Source organism: Camelus bactrianus, chromosome 8 (genome assembly GCF_048773025.1).
Source record: "Camelus bactrianus isolate YW-2024 breed Bactrian camel chromosome 8, ASM4877302v1, whole genome shotgun sequence".
NCBI classification, from domain to species: domain Eukaryota; kingdom Metazoa; phylum Chordata; class Mammalia; order Artiodactyla; family Camelidae; genus Camelus; species Camelus bactrianus.
In genome coordinates, this window is record NC_133546.1 from 53,530,746 (window position 1) to 53,553,525 (window position 22,780).

General features: G+C 35.2%; 1 long non-coding RNA gene across 6 annotated transcripts in view; it reads right to left on the reverse strand.

Annotated features, from left to right (window-relative positions):
* Positions 1-22,780, reverse strand: part of LOC105063771 (uncharacterized) — an 864,622-nt gene that overhangs the window by 631,232 nt on the left and 210,610 nt on the right. The window lies entirely within an intron of this gene.

Consider the following 22,780-nt stretch of genomic DNA (forward strand, 5'->3'; position numbering starts at 1 on the left):
ATTATAAAGCAAAGCCCCATGTAAGTACCTCCAAGATCAAGAAGCAGAATGTTAACATCACCATTCGGGAAACTGTTTTTGAAATGATGCATCTAGTCAATGAATATCAATGACTTAACTTTACTGAAAAAGAGACAAGTGGATGCTATATTCTTTCTACCAGAAGTAAACAGCATCACCCATGAAGTATTCTCCTCCTGTTCCCCCTTGAAACTTAAAACAAATCAACCTTCTAGTTCTAACTTCCAGGTTTCAGGAAATACAGGGGGCAGAGCAACATATAAAACAACACCAGGAGATGTATTTAGCAAATATCAAGACTGTAGAAAACACTAGAGGGGAAATGACCCAGTTTCTTCCAACAACAAAACCTAAAAAGTAAGAAAAGGAATTGGAGGGGAGTGGGCACTTAAAGATGAAAAGGACTAAGTTGTTGAGTGATCATATACTTTTTTTTCTCCATAATTTTGTATATATATTTTTATTGGAGTATATAGTCAGTTTACAATGTTGTGTCAATTTCTAGTGTACAGAATAATGCTTCAGTCATACATGAACATACATACATTCGTTTTCATATTCTTTTTCACCATAAGCTAACCACAAGATATTGACTACAGTTTCCTGTGCTATATAGTATGAACTTGTTGTTTAGCTATTTTACATATATTGGTATCTGCAAATCTTGAACTCCCAATTTATCCGTTCCCACTCCCTTTTTCCCCTTCTGGTAACTATAAATCTGTTTTCTATGTCTGTGAGTCTGTTTCTGTTTCATAAATAAATTTGTTTGTCTTTTTTTTTTTTTAGATTCCACATATGGTTAATACACAGTATTTTTACCCAAACTGGGATATTTCAGAGAGTAAAAGGGGATACTATTGAAATGGAACTCTTGGACAATCTAGAATGTACAGTCACACCACTCAAGATGGACAGCAGCCAAACAAAAGAGGTAGGCCATTTTGTGAGTCCTAACTGAACAAGCAGTTTAAAAAATTGACCATAGCAAGAAAATTTGAAATACCGAGTGGATAACTGATGATGTGGAGAAATTGTTGAGTTTCTTGGTGTGATAATGGCATTTGTGAAGTGTATTTTTAATACTTTATCTATTACAGATACATAAAAATATTTATACATTAAAATGATATGATGTATGGGACTTAGTCCAAAATGATCCATATTTTAGGTAGGGGTAATAGGGTAATAGAGATGATATAAGACAGTCCATAAATTGGTAATTTTGAAACAAGGTAGTAAGTACATGCAAGTTTATCAAATTGTATTCTCTGCCTTTGCTTAGTTTGGTATATTCCATAATTATTTGCCTTGACATTTAGTTTATAAAAAATATTGCCAGCACCTCAGAAATCCCCCATATGCCCACTCCCAATCACACTCCTCTTGCTCTTCTCTAAAATTGACCACCCTGTTTTATTTTATGCCTGTGTTACTACTTATCACTAAACACTATAACTTAGTTTTTATATACATAAAAGTTTTTAGTACTTATTCTGTATATTTTTTAATCTATATTACATATATAATTTAATGCCAGAACCCCCTGATAATTATACAGAATGCCTTCCAGAATTGTCCATCTGAAAGACAGGAGACTGAAGCATTTATCTCTGTTCTTGTTCTATTTTTGAGGATTGTGTTTTGGTGTGTTAATCCCACACTCCCAGACTGGGTTTGCACACCGGCCAAGAGATTCTTTAGTGCTGCAAAAGGCCATGAATAAAAACTATGAAATACAGTTAGGGAGGTGCATGTAAGCCAGCAAGGAACTATGTATCTGCTAGCTACAGCTTAAATTAGCGATGAGTCAAAAGAATGTGGCATTGGGCACCAGTAGCAATTACTAAAATGTACTCCAATTTAATATTTTCCTCTATGAGTAAGGCATTTTGTGTGCAGCTTGAAAAAACAAATTACCTATCCCAAGGTCATGATGATATTCACTGACACCATTGTTTAAAGTATTATTTTGCTTTAACATTTAAGTATACAGCCCTACTGGAATTTGTATTTAATTAGGGTATGATGTAGGGTCAAGTTTTATTTTTTCTCCGTATTAGTATCCAATTCTTTCTGAATTATTTATTGAAAAGACAAATCTTTCCCCACAGTGCCTCATTTGCATTAATCAAGTATCCTTATAAGCATGGCTCTGTGTGGTAAAGATGCTTGCAAATTTTTGGTCACTTTTTCCACTGAGTGGCAGAATATATGCCTCCCACCCCCCTTAAATCTGGGGTGACCCTGTAATCTGCTTTACCCATCAGGATGTGGCAAAAGTGATGCTGTGTGAATTCTAAGAGTAAATCTGAAGATATGGGTAGTTTCTCCTTTTGCATGTTTAGAACACTCTCTTTTGAAACCCAGCTGCCATCTTGTGAAAAGTTCAAACCATGTGGAGAGCCTAATGTAGGTGCTGTGATCAACAGACCTACAATATCCAGCAAGAGTCAGCACCAACTGCTATACATATGAATAAGCCATCTAGGAAATTCCATCTCTGCTGAGCTTCTGGAAGACTGCAGCTCCAGTTGACAACATATGGGGCAAAACAACCATCTGCCAAGTTCAGAATCATGAGAGAAAATAAATGGTTGATGTTTAAGCCACTAAGTTTTGGGACGGTTTGTTGCATAGTAATGAAAACAATATGCTTTTGGGTTTTCTGCTTGGTCTACTTGTCTATTTTTGCTACAGAGTCTTAATCCCTGTAGTTTTAATATTTGGTAGAACAAATCTTCCTACCTTGTTCTTCTTCATCAGGATTGCCTTGTCTATTTTGACACTTTGTATTTACATGTCAGTTTTAGAATTTGCTTTTCAGGTCCCACAAATTACCTGTTAGGACTTTGAATTGAATTGCAATGAATCCGTAAACAAACTTGGGGAGAATTAATATCTTTACAATATTAAATCTTTCAATCGTGCTGCAGTTTTCCATTTATTTAGGCTTTCTTTAGCATCTCTCAATAATATTCTATAGTTTTATGTAGAGGCCTTCCACATCATTTGTTAGGTATGTGTCTAGTCATTTAACATTTTAAGTTATTGTAAAGATACAAGTTGTATTTAACCTGATTTTTATTGGTACATAGAAATACATCTTGTTTTTATATTAATCTTATATTCAGCAACTTTTCAAAATTTGTCTATTAATCCTAAAAATATTTCTGTACATCTTTTGATATATATCCAACCATATCACATTTAATAAAACATATTTATTCCTTTAAAATTTTGGTTTTTTTCCTTATTTTTCTTTTTTCATTCCTTCAAATAGAATACTACAACATTTAATACATGTGATCATAGCAGTTAATCATAAGATCTTAAACAAAAGTATTTTAACATTTCACCATTAAGTATGATTTTCCTGTATTTTGAACATATCCTATATCAGATTAAGGAATTTCTCTTCTCCAAGTTTGCTTAAAGTGTGTATTATGAATGTCAAATCATGTTGAAAGTTTTTGCTTACTCTACTGAGTTAGTCATGTGATTTTTCCCCTTTTTTAATGTAGTAAATTTCTTTAAATAATTTTCTAATGTTAAATTAACCTTGCATTCCTGGAATAAGCCCTACTTAGTCCTGATATATTGTCCTTTTTATGTATTGCTGGATAAAATTCACTAATATTTTCTTTAGGATGAATGGATTAGACTACAATTACAATGATGTATTTATTAAGTTGTGGTTTAAGGTTGAAGATATTATGGCATGTGCTTCGGGCTTCTAGTGCTTTTGTTGAGAAGCAAGGTGCAAGACTGACACTTTTTCGGAACAATAAAGAAAAAAGAAATTGAAAAGTTTTAAAGGCATAATAAAAGCAACCACAGCAGCTAGGATTTGAGGACATTGGATGATTCAGATGTATTTCACTCGTTTTTCCCTCAGGAATCTACAAATTTGTAGCACAGGCTACAGAAGCAGAGAAGAAAGTGATATCTTGATACCCTAGAACTTTCTTCAGCCGCAGGGATATGGAGAAACAAAATTTAGAGTGTGGGACTACCAAAGCAGCCAAGGCTCAGTGGTCTAACATCTTGGAGAAAGAGAAAATGCAGTGAAATCAGCCCAATATTCTTTACTCCTTTTCCACTTGAGGTATTTGCTGAACTTTGAACTCAAATCTTTGTCTGACTTCTACCTTTTCTACAACCTCTTTTCAAATCACTTTATCCCTGTGGTCCTGCCATAGTAACTATCCTTCACTGCCCTTCCTGGTTTCTGGAATGCACTGTTCTCTGCTTCTCACAATCAAGAAGATAATTTGTTCTGCTCCAGTTTCCTGGAATTCTTTCCTCCTTTTTCCCATAAAGCCATCTCCAGAAGCATACAGGAACTACAGGACAGATCTAGGCCTCTAGTGAGAACACAAATGGATAGAGGACTTCCAATGGCACTCTGAGGGAAATGAGAAGTATGACAGAAAAAGATAAAAGATCTTTTATATGCAAATTATAAGAGGCCTCTTTGTGGACTGCTAAGTGCCTTTATGAGAAGAATAAATAAGTTTCATACTGGATTCCAAGGGTGTGCAAGGACAACTGTTGGTACAACTTTCTAGTAACGTACTGTGTCTATACTCCTTCCCAGGTATTAGAGACATAACTAAGAGTTTAAAAATCCTTCTTAACCTTTAGGATAGCCTTCCTGGTAGATTCCCCTAAATTCACTACTCCTGCAAGATTAGGTCTGCCTCCTGGTAACAGATACACTTTCTTAGCATTGAATGCATCACATTTACCTTAGTTTTAATTTTATATTTATCTGTGTTACTATTTCGTTTTGGGATCTCTCCATCACAAAGTTGATGTCCACAAAGCAAGAACCGTATGGGTTTCTCCCTGCCATTATATTCAGTGGCTAGTATTGTGCCTGATAACTCATAGATACTCAAATATCTACTGAATGGATTAATGAATGAATGTGATATGAAAATCACTTCTCATTTGAAGGTAATTTCATAAAGGAAGCTGGAATTTGTCTTGACAGAATGACAGCATCTACAGAATTACAGGCCTGACTGAAGAAAATTGTTTTAAACACTGTAGCCTGAAAACAAGGACAGGGTGACTCATTAGCTCCAAAATGAATAAAATCATTATAGTCACATTTTATATAATTTTCATAACATTAAATAAGCTATTTATAGAATCTTTCATTTAGTATACAATTACTGAGGGCCCATCTCATAGAGTCTAAAGACTTCAACTATGGCTTCAAGGTCTTATTAGGCAAGATAAAAAATAAACAACACACTCTAGTATCATGGAAGGAAATGATGGTACATGGTGAACAACAAAGAACATGGTATTTAGATTCTGATGGATCTGGACTCATATCCTACTTCAGTTTCTTCATATCTATTGGACACTGGACAGTTATTTAACCGTCTCATACATAAAATGAAGATAGTGTCTTCTTCATGAGGTTTTTTTAAAATTGCACAAAGAATTGCATATAATCTTCTTGCACAGAGTGGGCACACAATAAATGCTGAGAAGATAGCATAACAGAAGAAAGAACATGAATTTTGGAATCAGAAGACTTGAGTTAGCATCCCTGCTTGAAGATTTGTTACTGAGTGACCAAAAAATAGTTACTTCACCTATTTAAAGACTCAATTCTCTTATCAGTAAAATGTGCACAATAATATTAATAGTTATCATGCAATTTAAATGCACAGAGTTACCATTTGTAAAGTTCCTATCACATTTCCTAGCAGAAAGTAAACATTCAATAAATGATGTGAAGAAGAAAGAGAAGGAGGAGGTGAAGGAGGGAGAGAAGAAGAAAGAGGAGAGGAGGAAGGAAATACATAGCACACAAGAGAAAAGTATGTGCCCATAACTCAGGCAAGAGGCTGAATTGAATACATTAAGCTAGATGAACAAAAGTAATTCTTCCTTGTTAAGCTCTTTCAATATACATTATTTTCTCCAAAGCATTTATCACAATTTGTAAATACATATTCATTTGTTTACTACAACTGTCTTCTTCCCAAATTATTTTTTTCCCAGTTAACACACTTGTAAGCTTACAGTCTAGTAGAAAAGAAAGTTAACAGAAAAACAAACGAATAAAAATAACCAATTGTGTTAAAGGTCATGAAAAAAGGATAGAGTACCATAAGAGCAGAGGAGTCTTTTTAGCATGTTACAAATTGCCTATAGCAATCAGCAACTTGGAATAGAACTGCGAAAATAGACATGTAGAGAAAATATATAGTAATATATTTTGGCTTTGGGATGAATTTCTTTTGTTATTAGACCGGATGCAGAAGAAAAGAATAAAGAAAGAAGTCAAGGATGAGCCAGCAACTGGTTAGATGATTCTAGTCACTTCCTGTACAACGAGGGAAAACTCAGCATGTGAATCTAGAGCACAGAGAAGCTGTCAGGGTGAAAGATGTACATTTAACTGTCACCAATGTATGTTTTAAATTATTAGTGCCTGAGTTGCTCAGGAAGAAAATCTAGAAAAGGGACACAGATCCAAAACCAAATTCAGAGGAATCCCCTCACTTAGTGTTGGGATAGAAAAGGAAAATCAGCTGAACAGATGGAAAAAGAGGGAGAAGAAAATGAAGAGAGCAGTCTCTTGGGCTTCTTGCAAGAGAAGGGCCATTTTTTAAAAGGAGGAAGTCGCCAAGTGTGCCAAATGCTCCCTCGAGTACAATAAGCTCACTCCCACTTTCCACAAACCATTTCTTCTGCTGTTTTCAACCTCAGAATCAAGAACAAAATAAACTTCTAAGGATGTCTCTAATTTCCTGTCTGAGGAGTAAAAATCATTTAGGCCTACATGTAAGGACAAAGTGAATAAATAAAAATGTGCCAATTTTCAGACATGGAGAATAATTTGGGATACAAATTTAAGGAACATTTTACTACATACCAAAGTAAACACAGAGAAACGTAATAGTTAAATATTTTTTAAAGCAACTGATGGAAAATGATATGAAAAGAGAATAGCATAGCTCCAAAAGAATAACTTTTTCAGCTTTAAAACAAAGAAGAAATAATAAAGGAGAAGATCGACAGACTTTAATCACAGTCACTTAGAATTTCCATTCAATGCAAAATAGTAATACAAAGAAAAAGCATATCCAGGAAAAAATGTTCACAAGGTGCAATGATTGCGTTTACTGAAGGAGTACTGGATTCTAGTTGTATGTGGGAAACAACCACCTCACTCTTTGTCAGCACTGTCTCTGACTAATCAAGTCTCAAAGCTACTTGCAGTAACTTACAGGAAGTGAAAGTTCAATTCAGTCTAATATCAAACCTCCAAATCATCAACTAATGATAATCTCCTGTTTTGGCCTGCTCTAGTTTCAGAAATTTCTACAGAAAGGAAGCAGTATAATCAGCTTCTTACTTTTTCTTCACTCTACCTCTTCATAATTACTCTTTAGCTGCTATTTTGGTCTCTCTAGAGTTGCGTCTGGGGAAGGTGGATTATGGGAAAGGGACAGTGCATTATGGCTAATGAGGTGTGTCTGAAATCAGGGGGTTGCTTGTTTTTTCCTGGGACATTTCAGTGAACTTCTAGGTTCCTTATATGTAGAGAAGGCCACCTTACCACTGGCTTTTAAAACAACTTTTCTCAGCCCCTAGTTTCTGAGGCTTCATACTACCCATTGTCTATATATGGGGAAGTCCCCCCTTACCCAGAAGACTTGCTTCTCCTGGAAGCTAGTCTCTCAGAGCAGAGTCCCTTTAAAGATGATATGGTTGGGTTCCCCTCCCCTAGCCCACCTGGACCACTGGAAAAATCAACCTCTTCGCCCCATCTGAGGATAATACAGCTAGCTCCTCTCCATCACTTTTGGACTCCTTAGGCATGGATTAGGTACTAACACCTGTCCCTTAAATGTCAGAGAACATAGGGCACTTTCTCTGAACAGTTCTCTTGAAGCTCCTCCAACCTCTCTTGAGATGGAGAAATACTCCCTCTCTTCACCCTTGGGGAGTAAGAGAGGGTCTGCAACAGCATCCAAAAACTTACTCTCAAAAGAAATTCTCCCATCTCTGTCTCCTTCTCTTTTACCTCCAAGATAGCCAACCTGTATAACTGGTCTATTGTGTATTATATATATTGTTTCCAGTGAGAACTCTGAGACACTTGGAAAATTCACAATTAGCACGCTGCTTCACTGCTAGGGTTCTAGTAGGTGTTCCTTCATTACCGCTGACATTGTAAATCAGTGCATTTTAGAGACAGTGATAAGGTTCTTCACCCAGTAATTTGGCTGGAAATACTACCAAAAAAGAGCATGAAAAGGCTTATGCATGTAGATGTCCACTACAGCATTCACCATCTAAGGTAATGCCTAGATGAGAAATATCAGCCAGGGCTAAATGATAAGGAAAGCTTTGTTTCCTCAGAAAATATATTAATAATTATTTTATTCACCCTACTTTATTTCAACTTTTGTACATCAGAACTGTTGCTTTTCTCGTCTTGTTTTGACTTCTTAGTCTTAAGTTCATTGCTCTGGTCCTAATTTTCTTGGAATTTTGTTAAATATAAGATGTTTTTATAAGATCCCTCAAGCAACTCATGCACTAAAGCAAATATAAAGGAAATAATGAATGAGGAAACCCATGACAAGAACTAATGCTCAACTGTTCAAATAGAAAATGAAATTGCTTAAGGAAGCAGTCACTTGAAGACATCACATCCCCCAACCAAACCATCACAACAATTTAATCAGAATCTCTAGGGGTAGGCTGAGGCTTCATTTACTTTAAGTCCCCACAGGTGATTCTAATATGTAGCCAAGGTTGAGAACCAGAACAGTAAGGATTACTGTCTACAGAGGAAAAGAGACAAGCAGTAGAACACATGAATGATGTGTGTATAATGCAGCCATTCAAAATTATAACTCTAAAGAAGACCAAGATATTGTAACTTAAGATATGGCACACAAAGCCTCGCATTATCTCCTCTCTGCTTCTACTATCACATTTGCTGCCCCCTTTGTAGGCCTCCCCATCCCGTGTGTTAGAGCCTCACTAATCTATCTGCAGGTACCTAAACATGCCAGGTCCTCTTAGGCCACAGCCGGATTCCCTTCCTTATCCACCTGAATCATTCCTCCTCCTAGTTAACTGACAGCTGAAGTGCATGCAGCTGCAGATGGCTTTCCTGGTCTTCCAGGCTGACCTAGTATCTATAGCACTTCCTGCTAAAAATGGAACGTCATACTATTATAATTGTTGGTTTTCTCATATTCCAGTTTTTGTCACTTTGAAAGTAGGAACATTATCTTCTTCTTCATCTCTGAATCTCAGTATCTATCAAAGTGCCTTAGCACAGAGGAGGTGTCCAAAAATTAATAGGTTGAATTTTTAAATGCTTATGATATAATAGAAATACTTATGATATGTGCATTAAGTGCATTTGATATAAAGAGAAGGAAAGAAAGAAGGAAGGAAGGGAGGTAGTGACGGAAGGAGGGAGGAAGAAAAAACTAACATTCACAGTACACTTTCTAAGTGACAATATTTATAACTTCATGTAATTCTCACATCATTCATTAGGGTAAATATTATTTTCCTTATTTTACAGATAATAAAAGTAAGGCCAAGAGTTTTATATAATTTATCCAACAATTGAGAGTTAATAAGTACTATATTCAGGTTTTGAACCCAGGTTTATATGATCAAAACCACCTTGCATTTTCAAAATAAAAGTAGTTATTTCATATCCTTGATTTAGGAGGAGATGACAAGGTGTTAAGGGGCTGGAGGCTACAGGCAGGGTAAGTCACCAGCAGATAAGAAAGACAACACATTTTCTATAATGCTCAAAGCAAATCCACTCAGAGACAAATACACAGTTATAGTCTTTGTGGAGCAAATTCAGCAAAATTGCATTACTGAAAAATATCACAACTATTCAATATTCTTAAGTGTAACATCTTTTGCATTTAGTCAGTCCATGTTTAAGGCTCCAGTAAAAGCCTATTGTATTTAACAGTATTCAACAGAATTTCTCTGCTAGTGTATTATATAACCATCCTGCAGATTAAGTGTTTCAGGAACAAATAGTATTGAAATCCTTTATTTCCTCAACTCCCTAGCAGTAAGTTGATCAAAATTGAAACAAAATGTGTAGTACCTATATTTGTGCTTATAATTTATTATATCCCATAAACAAGTTATTTTGAGATTTCATTATGTGTATTAGCAATAAGAAACCAACAAAAGAAGCTATCTTAAATGTACAAGTAAATCCATAATAAATAAATATAAAGAAGGGTACCTTGAAATTTAAGGGCAAAGCATCTATGGTACACACAGAGATTATAATGCTGAATGCACTCATGTTCCATTTTCTCCAGAACCCCAAAATCTGCTGAAGACAGGAAATTTTAAAACTAAAAACAAAACCCTTCTCAATTTTATTTCTGTAGTTAAGGAAATTGAGACTCAATTCAGATGAGTCTTGCCCAAGACCTTATGGCTAAAGCAGTCAGAATTTGAAATCAGCTCATTGAGAGCCAAGCCCATCTTTATACTAAACCATGATGCATCTCTCCATTACTGGTTTCTCTATCTTCACAAAATCACAGCAAAACACTCTCAGGTAGACTTGCTCTGTTTATTTCATTCCTTTTTCTCCTTTGGTCAGAGCAAGTGTTTTTTTAATCGAGTTTTTGTTTATATTGCTTGTAGCATAATGTTTCTAACAATATTGTCATATTTCTCCTTATATTTTGTTTTGCAACATAAAGCAATATTATTTACATTTATTATTAACAAGTTTACCCAGAATTCTGTATAAAATAATTACTCACAATTACTTATGATGGTAAATTTTTGCATTGAGATAAACATCTCGCTATTGTTATGAAGAAATTACTTTAGTAAGATGATTAAAGGGGGAACACACACAATGCTTGATATTGGAGATAAACTGTTAGTGGATTGGAAACTGAAAGAAAAAAATGATTTAAAAGACATATCTAGCCATCTCCAATGAATCCAAATATCTTTAACCTGACACATTACATCTCAGAGTACCAACAGAGCTTGCAGGTGAGATTTTTGAACCATAGTTGGCAATATTTAAGGAAATGACTGAAAGATAGAGAGTGTTCTTGGGGAGTAATGAGGAAGAAAATGGAACTACAGAAGACAGTATTCAAATTTCTCAAACTCAGATGCTTCTAGGGAGCATTCAAGTAGTATATATAAATGAGTGAAGTAGATAGTAGGGAACTAGTAAATACTGGGAGCACAGGCTTTGTCCACAGTGAGCAGCACTATTCAGTTCCACTCAGTTGTTGGGATAACGGAATTTGGGCTTTACTTGGTAGGTCTTATAATTTTCAAGAGTAGTCTAAAATCCAGACTTCTAATGTAAATGTTGGTCTTAAATTTAAAAAGTATTTACAGGTCAAACACAAAATAAATAAAACGCATCAGATGACAAAATTCCTCTGATGCCATGTTCCAAAGTCGGCCACTGATTTATATCAATGTTTGCTATTTCTTCCATTTGGAAATAAGAAAAGTAAGATTTCCTCCAGAATTGTAAAGTTGACATATACTAGAATGAATCAGAGATACAAAGTCATCTAAAGAAAAGGAAAGGCTCTCAGGCAATAGCAAAGTTTGACCAAATGAATTAATATAACCAAAGAAAGATTTGTCAGTCTGAAAAAAGGATAACCAGAGTTTGGGTCTGAAACAGAAGAAAAAAGGGTGTTCTGGCTCACAGACTTGAACAACTCATTCCTAACCTAAGGTATCTAACTTGATATTGTTGTAACTGCCTTCTGCCATTAAGTACTAGATTCAATTTCATGCCTACCAAGCTAACACTCAGGTAAAATTTTGATATTATGTAAATCTGTATTCAGGATACTACCATCCCCATGAGAGTAGTGTCAAATTATAAACTGATAGAATGATAGATTTGTTTGTACATCTGTCTCCAATGAGTTTGGTTAATGTAAGTTCATCCCTGAGAAAAGATCCATTCACAAAGTGCTCAAACGTGAACAACAGAATTTGAATTTTGGTAAATTCACTAAGGAAAATTCTACTTTCTGAGTTGTATTGGTGGACAATATTAATTTTCTTTTCTAGAACTACCAAAAATCACCTCCCACCATTTTATTTTTACTTCATTAGTACTAAAAAACTAAAAATGCTCCAATAGTTCAATAGGAAAAAAAAAGGTTGAGATATTTCTACAATCCAACAGAATGTTGAGTTTAATATCAATCCCAAGTAAAACTCCAGAATGAAATTAGAGTTTGTAAGTATATTAGAGAAACAACATGGATTCAGTAAGTATAATTTTTAAAATTAATAATAAAGTTACTACACTGAAATATTTTAGAAATGTGGTAGGCACAACGGACCTAACTTTAGAAATAGTGACACTCAGAGTTCCCCTTCATGATTTTAACAATTTTCCTTCATCCCTTACTTGAATAAACATAGAGAATTTTTATCATATTTTCAGTTCACAAGGCTGCAAAAAGAAATATAATGGATGACAGAACCAGAAATAAAAATGATATGATAGAATGGGATGAGTCTGAATTATACTTATTTGAATTAACTTTAAAATCTTTCATTCTAGTTCCTAAAGCCAAATGCATGAAATATCATGACAATTTCAAAATATACATACCTGGGGGAAAAAAACTGAATTTTCTGGGAGTAATGTCAAATAGAGTAAATAGTGTTATTAATGTAATATTAATAGTTCACTGAATTTAAAATGTTTTCACATATAGAGGGAGTATGGTGATAATTAGTCAAGAATCTCTATGAAGTCAAACATCCAAACTCTATTTAGGCCCAAGTATCATTTCTTAAAGAGCATATAGGTTTATGGAATTCATTTGGAAGAAATAAAACAACTTATGTGAGTAACAATTCAAGGATTTTAAGCATTCAGATGGAAAAAAATCAAATAAGATATTACAATCATCTTCTAATATCTGAAGAATTACTGTAAGGACAAATGCAGGTTTATTCAGTTGGATCCCAAGGAATAGAACTTGGAACATGGTAGAAGTTTCAGGAAAACATATTTTAGCTCACTATAAAAAAAAGGATTTTCTCATGGTCAGAGTTGCCAAAAGACAAAATGGACTGTCCTAGACACAGGGATATTTACATGGATACTGAATAACAACTTAGTGAAACTGTTACAGATGGATTTCAAAAGTTGGATGGATCACTGGATTTGGCTAATGATTCAAAAGTACTTTTCTGAAGAACTTAGTGACTTAAAGATTCCTTGTACATATGATTCAAATTCAAATCTGAAAATACTTGTTCATTTATTTCACAACTTTAATTTCAAAAACACACTGAAATGTGTTCAATATAAATATTATCAGTATACCAGTGTATCTTCCTGTGCCACCAGTTATCCCATTTGTGCACCATTCTGGCAGGTGTTTTCCCCAGCACATGTGTGCCACACATTCAGCTAATTGCTAGGCACTGCCATGGTGTATCAGCACAGCACATGCTCTCTGACAGCCAAAAGTTGGTTGTATGATAACAAGTGAATATATAATAAAGTGTGCCCTGGAAACATAGTATTAGAGATAATTTTAGGGTTTATTTTAAGTTTTAGGTGCTGATTCTCTGACTGGGTAAGGAGTGTGATCTGTTTTGAGTTAAAGTTACTAATTCAATCTTGAAACAAAAATTCCCTCCCTCTACTCTTTCAAGCTTCTGTATCTGTTCATTAAAGAGAATGAAACATTACAAGGCATTCTTTTATGGTAAAATTATCATTTGTAACTACTTATCTATGAGTCTCAGGATGCTCTGATACTGTGCAACCTAGTCAAAATATAGAACTAAATTATACACTGAGGTAGCAAGAGGAGAGCAACCAGCACACATACCCTCCAATTTCAAACGTGAATATCAGGTCATACGAGACTCACTTACTGATTTTATAAGAAGACAATATTAGAAACATAAACATATCTATTTTAGGCTAGTAAAATGTCACTTATCTGTTTAATTTGGGGGATTCTGAGTAAAATTTTTGCTTTTAAAATGTAGTTTCTAACTTTCAAAATGTATTTTCTGATTTTTAAGAGTATAGAAACCACTGGTATAATCATTAAGATTATGTAAAACCTGTGAAACTATGATTTTATATGATATAATGTTGACTGTAAGAAAATTCTAGCTTGTCTTTGCTAAGTACAATAAATGATTTTCTTAAAAGGGCCCTACCTTAATCACATAATGTTTCGATATTCCATTAAGAGATACATATTTTAGTGCATCTCTATATTTATAAATATGCCTTTTCCTCAGTTTATTCTTCATATTTACAACATGTAGGTTATTAAAATTCACCCTGTCCATTACATAAAGTATAAACGAAGTAGAAACCTTAAATTATTACTGTTCTAATCATCTGCACTCTGGTTTTATTTTAATGGAATTAATATAAAAGCAAGATTGTAACTATTCAACTTCAGTGAAACAAGACTATCAGAAACTCTATAAAAAGATAGCACATAGTATTTTTAAGAAAGACAATAAAAGGAGAGAAGTGCCAAGATGGTGGAGTAGAGAGACTCACAGCTCGCCTCTCCCACAAATACACCAAGAACTGCATCTACAAACCCATTGACTCATACAGAATACCTGCTGAACTCTGGCAGAGTGTCTCTAGCTTTGAAATACAGGAGGATTCTCACAAAATCCAGTAAGAGAAAAAAAAAGAAAAAGAAAAAGAAAACTGGTGCAGGACCCATCCTGTGGGGAGGGAGTGGCAAAGGAAGAAAGACACCCTCATGCTGAGATGCCCCTCTCCACCTGAGAGGTCAGTGGGGACAGAAGCTGAGCTTCCAAGGCTCAGCGGAGAAAGTGGCAGCTGCTTGGCAGACAGAACTAAGGGAAACTGGCATGGACGGTCCCTGCGGTCCCCGCCCTAGACGCAAGCTGGCAGGAACAAGCCAGGACCGGCTGCTGGAGATCAGTGATGAGCCTGAGCCCAGAAGCAGCCTCAGGGGACTGGAGAGCAACGTGAGTTCTGGCTGAGAGTGTGTGCGAAACAGAACAGCCTAAGACTCCCATAAAAAAGCACCATTGCTGGTATGCATGTGGGTGAGGGCTGCAACACAGCCACACCATAGCCACTGTCTCTGCTTGGCTCCATCGTTGGTGTGTCCTCCCAAGAGAAGAGCTGGCACTCAGTCACAGCCATCATTGCTATTCAGAGGTGAATACTGAAAGGTGAATCCATACCCGGGGGCCCTGCAGCTTCACAGGCAGGACTGAGATTTGTTTACAGCCCCAGGCAGACAGGGTGGATTTGCTCTGCTGGAACCTTTGTGAACTTGGGCCTCTAGGACAAACAGGCAGTGGGTGGAGTTTTGGTAAACAATGGGGGCAAATACAGGTATTTACAACAGTCTGGTGAAACTCACCTCACGCAGAGGTGGGGCTGGGGTCTGCACTGACCCTGTGATACACTCATTTCAGTGGGTCCTAGTGCCTGACATTGGTGTATCTGTGCTGGTGGTTCTAGGGGCCCAGAACCTAAGGGACACCATAGCGGGTGGCTGATATTCCCGCAGCTAAAACAGGGACAAAGGCAGTGTCGACAAAGAGTACTTTGTAAGCCTGCATAACAAGTGACAGACAATACCACAGAGGGCATTTCCCAGTGGACATCTCCTGCTGAGGTATACTCAGCAACTCTTCTTCCCAACTGAAGCACTCCAACTCTGCCTACCACACTCCGCAGCTCAGAAATGGGCTAGAAGTCTCTATTCCAGCAATTAAAGAAGATCTGGCCCCTGTCAAGATTGTGACAACCACAGAACAAAAAGGGAATCTCTAATCAACACCACCAATCAGGGCTGGCTCTGATCACCACAACACCAACCACACCCCCAATCAAAGGGACAACAGCCAACACAATGGAAGAAAGACTTGACAACCAACCATACTAAAAACAGACCTTGAGAAAACTATTAAATGTACACATTCTACACAGGAATGCTCCCACTTTATATAAAAACAAACAAATAAATAAAAAACAGCCCTTCAAGATTATACTAGATAACATACTCCTAAATCCATAGAACCAGAAAAATATAAGTAAAATGAAGAAGCAGAGGAACCACTCTCAATTAAAAGAACAAGAGAAGTTCCTGAAAGAACAATGAGTTAGACCTTGACAGTCTACTAGATCATGACTTCAAAAATGAGGTGATAAAAGCACTGAAGGAAATAAAAAGAGACTATGAATAGAGACAGAGGATACTTTAAAAAAAGGAAATAGAAACAGATATCCAAGTACAGGAAGCACAGAGGGTCCCACACAAAAAGAACCCAAAAAGACCTACACCAAGATATATTATAATTAAGATGCCCAAAGTTAAAGATAAAGAAATGATTCTAAAGGAAGGAAGAGGAAAACAAACAGTTAGTTACAAGGGAACCCCCATAAGGGTTTCAGCTGATTTCTCTACACAAACACTGCTTGTCAGAAGGGAGTAGCAAGATACATTCAGTCCTGAAAGAAAAAAGGCTGAAACCTAGGATACTCTATCTGGAAAGACTATCCTTTATCATACAAGGAGAGATAAAGAATTTCACAGACAAGCAAAAACTAAAAGAATTCAGCAATACTAAACCTATCCTAAAAGAAATATTGAAAGGCCTACTCTAAATAGAAAAGAAGCAAGAAGCTACAGAAATGAGAAGACCATATTTGTAAATGTGATAAGCACAATGAGTTCCAAGAGAATAAACATGAAGATGTTAAAAAAAAAAAGGGGGACAGCAAAATCATAAAAAGGGGGAGATAGGAGCAAGAAAATATAGGGTTTTTTCTCCTTTCTTTATTTTTCTTTCGTTTTTTAATTCTTTTAAAGATGTGTTTGAAGCTACCTAACTACCAGTCTAAAGCAGATGTAGTAATGGGTTAACATACTTAAAAAACAGGGTAACTACGAATCAAAAGCATACAATAGTCACACACACACACACACACACACACACACACACACACACAAAGAGATAGAAAGAAAAACAAAAAGGAAAAGAAAGGAACAAAGAAGAAATACCAAATCAACTAGAAAACAAAAGTTCAAAATGGCAATAAACACATATCTATCAATAATTACTATAAATGTCTATGGACAAAATGCTCCAATCAAAAGATATAGATTGGCAGATTGGATAATAAAACAAAACCCTACAATATGCTGCCAGCAAGAGACCCACATTAGAGTGAAGGACACACATAGATTGAAAGCAAGAGGATGGAAAAAGATATTTCATGCCATTAATGAACATAGATGCAAAAATCCTCAACAAAATATTAGCAAACAAAATCCAACAACACATAAGAAAGATTATATATCATGATCAAGTTGGGTTCATCCCGGAGACACAAGGATGGTTCAACATATACAAATCAATCAGCATGATACATCACATCAACAAGAGAAAGGACAAAAATCACACGATCATCTCAAAAGATGCAGAAAAAGCATAAAATTCAACACCTCTTTATGATAAAAACCCTAACCAAAGTGGGTAAAGAGGGAACATATCTCAACATAATAAAAGCTGTTTATGACACACCTACAGCCAGCATAATACTCAAAGGCAAAAAAGTTGAAAGCCTTCCCACTAAAATCTAGAACAAGACAAGGATGCCCACTCTCACCACTTCTAGTCAATATAGTATTAGAGGCCCTAGCCATAGCAATTAAAGAAGGAAAAGAAATAAAAGGGGTCCAAACTGGAAGAAAAGAGGTAAAATTGTCACTATATGTGGATGACATGATACTATATATAGAACACCCTAAAGGCTCCACACAAAAAATACTAGAGCTGATAAAAAAAATTCAGTAAGGTAGCAGGATACAAAATTAACATACAGAAATCAGTTGCATTTCTTTACGCTAACAATGAAATAGCAGGAAAAGAAAGTAAAGAAACAATCCCTTTTAAAATTGCATCCAAAAAAATAAAATAGTTAGGATTAAATCTGACCAAAGAAGTGAAAGACTTATACGTGGAGAACTACAAAACACTGATTAAGGAAATTAAAGATGACTTAAAGAAATGGGAAGATATCCCCATGTTCTTGGATTGGAAGAATTAATGTTGTTAAAATGGCCATACTACCCAAAGCAATCTACAAATTTAATGTGATCCCTAAATTACCTAGGACATTTTTCACAGAACTAGAGCAAATAATCCTAAAATTTATATGGAATCACAAAAGACCCAGAATTGCCAAAGCTTTTCTGAAGAAAAAGAATGAAGCTGGAGGAATAACCTTCCCAACTTCAGACAATACTACAGAGCTACAGTAATCAAAACAGCCTGGTATTGGTACAAAAACAGACATATGGATAAATGGAACACAATAGAGAGCCCAGAAATAAACCCACAAACTTTTGGTCAATTAATCTTTGACAAAGGAGGCAAAGATATACAATGGAGTAAAGACAGTCTCTTCAGCAAATGGTGTTGGGAAAACTAGACAGCTGCATGTAAATCAATGAAGTTAGAATACTCCCTCACACCATACACAAAAATAAACTCAAAATGGCTTAAAGACTTAATGCTATAAACCTCTTAGACAAAAACATAGGCAAAACATGATCTGACATAAATCCTAGCAATGTTCTCCTAGGGCAGTCTACCCAGGCAATAGAAATAAAAGCAAAAATAAACAAATGGGACCTAATTAAAATTATAAGCTTTTCACAACAAAGAAAACCATAAGCAAAACAAAAAGACAACCTACAGAATGAGAGAAGATATCTGCAAAAGATGAGACTGACAAGGGCTTAACTTCCAGAATATATAAACAGCTCATACAACTGAATAATAATAAAAAAAAAAAAACCAGCCCAATCCAAAAATGGGCAGAAGACCTAAACAAGCAATTCTCCAATGAAAACATACAAATGACCAATAGGCACATGAAAAAAATGTTCAATGTTGCTAATTATCAGAGAAATATGAATCAAAACTACAATGAAGTATCACCTCACACCAGTCAGAATGGCCATCATTTAAAAGTCCACAAACGATAAATGTTGGAGAGGGTGTGGAGAAAAGGGAACCCTCCTACTCTGTTGGGGAGAATGCAGTTTGATGCAGCCATTATGGAAAACAGTATGGAGATTCCTCAAAAGTTTAAAAGTAGAATTACCATATGATCCAGGAATCCCACTCCTGGGAATATATCCAGAGGGAACCTTAATTCAAAAATATACATGCACCACAATGTCCATAGCAGCACTACTTACATTAGCCAAGACATGGAAACAACCTGAAAGTCCATTGATGGATGACTAGATTAAAAAGTTGTGGTATATTTATACAGTGGAATACTATTCACCCATAAAAACCGACAACTTAATGCCATTTGCAGCAACATGGATGTCCCTGGAGAATGTCATTCTAAGTGAAGTAAGCCAGAAAGAGACAGAAAAATACCATATGATAACACTTACATGTGGAACCTAAAAAAAGAGGCAAATGAACTTATTTACAAAACAAAAACATACAGACACAGAAAACAAATATGGTTAGCAGGGGGGTAAAGGGGTGGGATGGGAAAAGTTGGGAGTTCAAGATTTGCAGATACTAACTAATACATATATAAAACATATAAACAACAAGTTCATACTATATAGCACAGGAAACTATATTCAGTATCTTGTAGTAACTTATGGTGAAAAAGAATATGAAAACGAATATATGTATGTTCATGTATGACCGAAGCATTATGTTGTACATCAGAAACTGACACAACATTGTAAACTGACTATACGCTAGTAAAAATATATATAAAAATAAATTAAAATAATAAAAGTTAAAAAAAGAGAAATACAATAAAAGAATATAGAATTTGAGAATGAAAAAGCAAAGAAGGAAGATTCACTTGACCTGCAGACAGATAGGAAATGAACTTATCTGACCAAGCAACTTTGGTTGTCAAGCAATTTCCTGTCCTACAAAGCAATCTGGCACAGACCTCAGAGTCATCAGAATAAAATCTGAGAGCCATTTTACAGGAGAATCAAATAAGATGTGGAATGAAAATTTCATTGTAAAGCAAGAAAAATTTGCAATAATTTTCTATAATATAAGAATACTTTTTAGCACTTTTATTGCAGAAGCAATTCTAAATAACAGAGCTTTTCTTATAATAGCATTTCTATAATAATGGTGTTTTATAACAGAAGTGCTATTATTATAGAAATGGCATTATAATAGTGGCATTATTATTGTTGAATCTCTCCTATAACAGAAGCACCAAATAAGCCTATCTATATTAAAGAAATTTCAAATTTCTTCCTTCTCAGAGCTAAATGTGGTTTGGCCAGTCTCTTTCATATGATCATATTACAAGTAATTTTATATGAGTTGACCCAACATTACAAGATATGTCCATTTCACACAGACTCCCAGGAAATCTGACATCAAACCAGGAGTCAAAATATTTAAGTTATATTCTCAACTCTAGCATTAGCTACTGAGTGACCTTGAGCAGCATGGTGATTCTCTTCTGAGCCTTTTTTATTCCTCATTCAAAAAAAAAAAAAAATCAAGGAAATACAACTTTCAACTTCAACTTATAACTTTCAAGGAAAACCTTCTTATTACTAAAAAGCATATTTGATCCCAAATCCTAATAACATCAATTATATGTTTTTATTTTTGTTTTAAACTCATTGATGTGCTATTCTGTAATTGTTATATTTATTCTATTGGGATAAACTTATATTCTCAAGTTAGAAGCTGAATAAAGGTAAGAATTCCTTTCCAAAAAAAGAAAAAAAAAACTTTCCTTAAATGGGCAGCACATAGCCATGAATATAATGGATAATTTTAAAATTTTAATTAAAATGTACCTGATAACAAGCTTCTAAAAACCCAAGCTGAATCTGAAAATAACAGAATTTCATCCTGCAGCTAATAGAATACTAGTCAAGAACTTGAACACTTTCAGGTTGAAGTAAAGCAATAAAATATTAGAATAAGGTTGGAAGTGATAAAAAGATATAACATTCAATAATAGAGTTCAAAAGTTGCCTCAAAAGAAATCTATGTCCCCATCTAATATATTACTATAAATTTCACTTCTCATCCAATAAAGTATATATCGCTTTGCCATATATTTAGGTAGTATTCATCAAAAGAAGTTAACTATGTATGGAAAAGAACAAGTAAATTTAAGTTTATAAAATTCTTTTTATTAAAGATATCTGTAATCCTTTGATGATGAGCTTCCAGCAGATAAAAGAAGACAGGAAAGATTTTAAGTTCCAAACGTACTGACCTTTTTAACACTAAAATAAAATCCTATATATTTCTAGGTTGATACAATTAGATTACATCATCAGTTTAGGATATAGTCAGAGAAACAGTGAAGTAAGGAAATTCAATATACTGATATACTCTGCAGGCATTTTTATATTCTTATACTGTGAAACAGAGCAGTCCACTGTGGGGTCTTTGCCGGGACATAACCCCTCTCCACCTTCAGTGTCTCCCGTCTCTTGTTTGTAAAAAAGCTTCAGCCTCTTAGGACTTCCCTGAGTTCCAAAGAGCAAATTTACTCAGAGAAGTGAGAAAATGCAGAAACAAAGGAAAGCAATCAAGCAAAACTAAATAATAATATTTTAGCCATAAAACAAAGCCAAGGACATTTAGTTCCTTCTCAAGGGCTATAGATAATATCCTGAGCCATATCCTTGAGTTGTTTTGCAGATACTAAAACCTCCACCAGGTGGAGGAAGTTAACTTCATTCTGACCAACAGCACCTAGACAGGTTGGAACCAGAAGGTTGATAATTGAGCCTCTAGAAACATCACCCTGTTACCACACCATCAACCAATTAGAAGATAATTCATCAGCTGATCATGTACCCTGTGGCCCTCTCCCTCACATTGTCTTTAAAAACCCTTCCTTGAAAGCCATGGGGGAGTTCCAGTCTTTTGAGCTTGAGTTTCCTGTTCTCCTTGCTTGGTGCCCTGCAATGAATGCTGTACTTTCCTTCGCCACAAACCAGTGTCTGTGGATTGGCTCTTCTTCACATCAGGTGAGCAGCCCTAAGTTCGGTTCAGTAACAACTATCATGAATGCTTTCAGTGTGTATTCTGATAAAATGAACTTATTTTATTATTAATTGCAAGGTGAAGAAAGTTTTGTTAGCATGAATATATGTATATACATATATGTTGGGGTGTGTGTATAATATATACACATGTATATAAATATAACACACATACATTCCATTGTCACCAAAGAAATAAGAGTTCTTTTGGGGAAAATAACCGTACAATGCTTATTCATCATAATGAATGACAGCCATTAGGAGCTATCATTTTTTTAAATTTTAAGACATTGTGAAAAAAAAGGTAAAAGCATTTTTAACCCAAGAAGAGGAGCAAGAAAAAGAACAAAAAGAAGAAAGGATGAGGGAAATGAGGAGAAAAAGTTAATAATTATTTTTAATAAATCACTAAGAGATAGACTTCAGACAGGAACTCCGTGGGCTCCACTCTGGCTACCCAATGTTTGCATACTCACACATAATCCATTTACTAAAGCCTGTTACCTCAATCTCAAAAAGAACAGTGTTGAAGTTTCAAAGTATTGGGTCCAGTCTTCAGAGATACTTAGTTTTCCTCTGTTCCAAGAGGAATTGAGGTCTAAGATTAATTAAACATCTTCTGTGTGCCAGATCCCATCCTA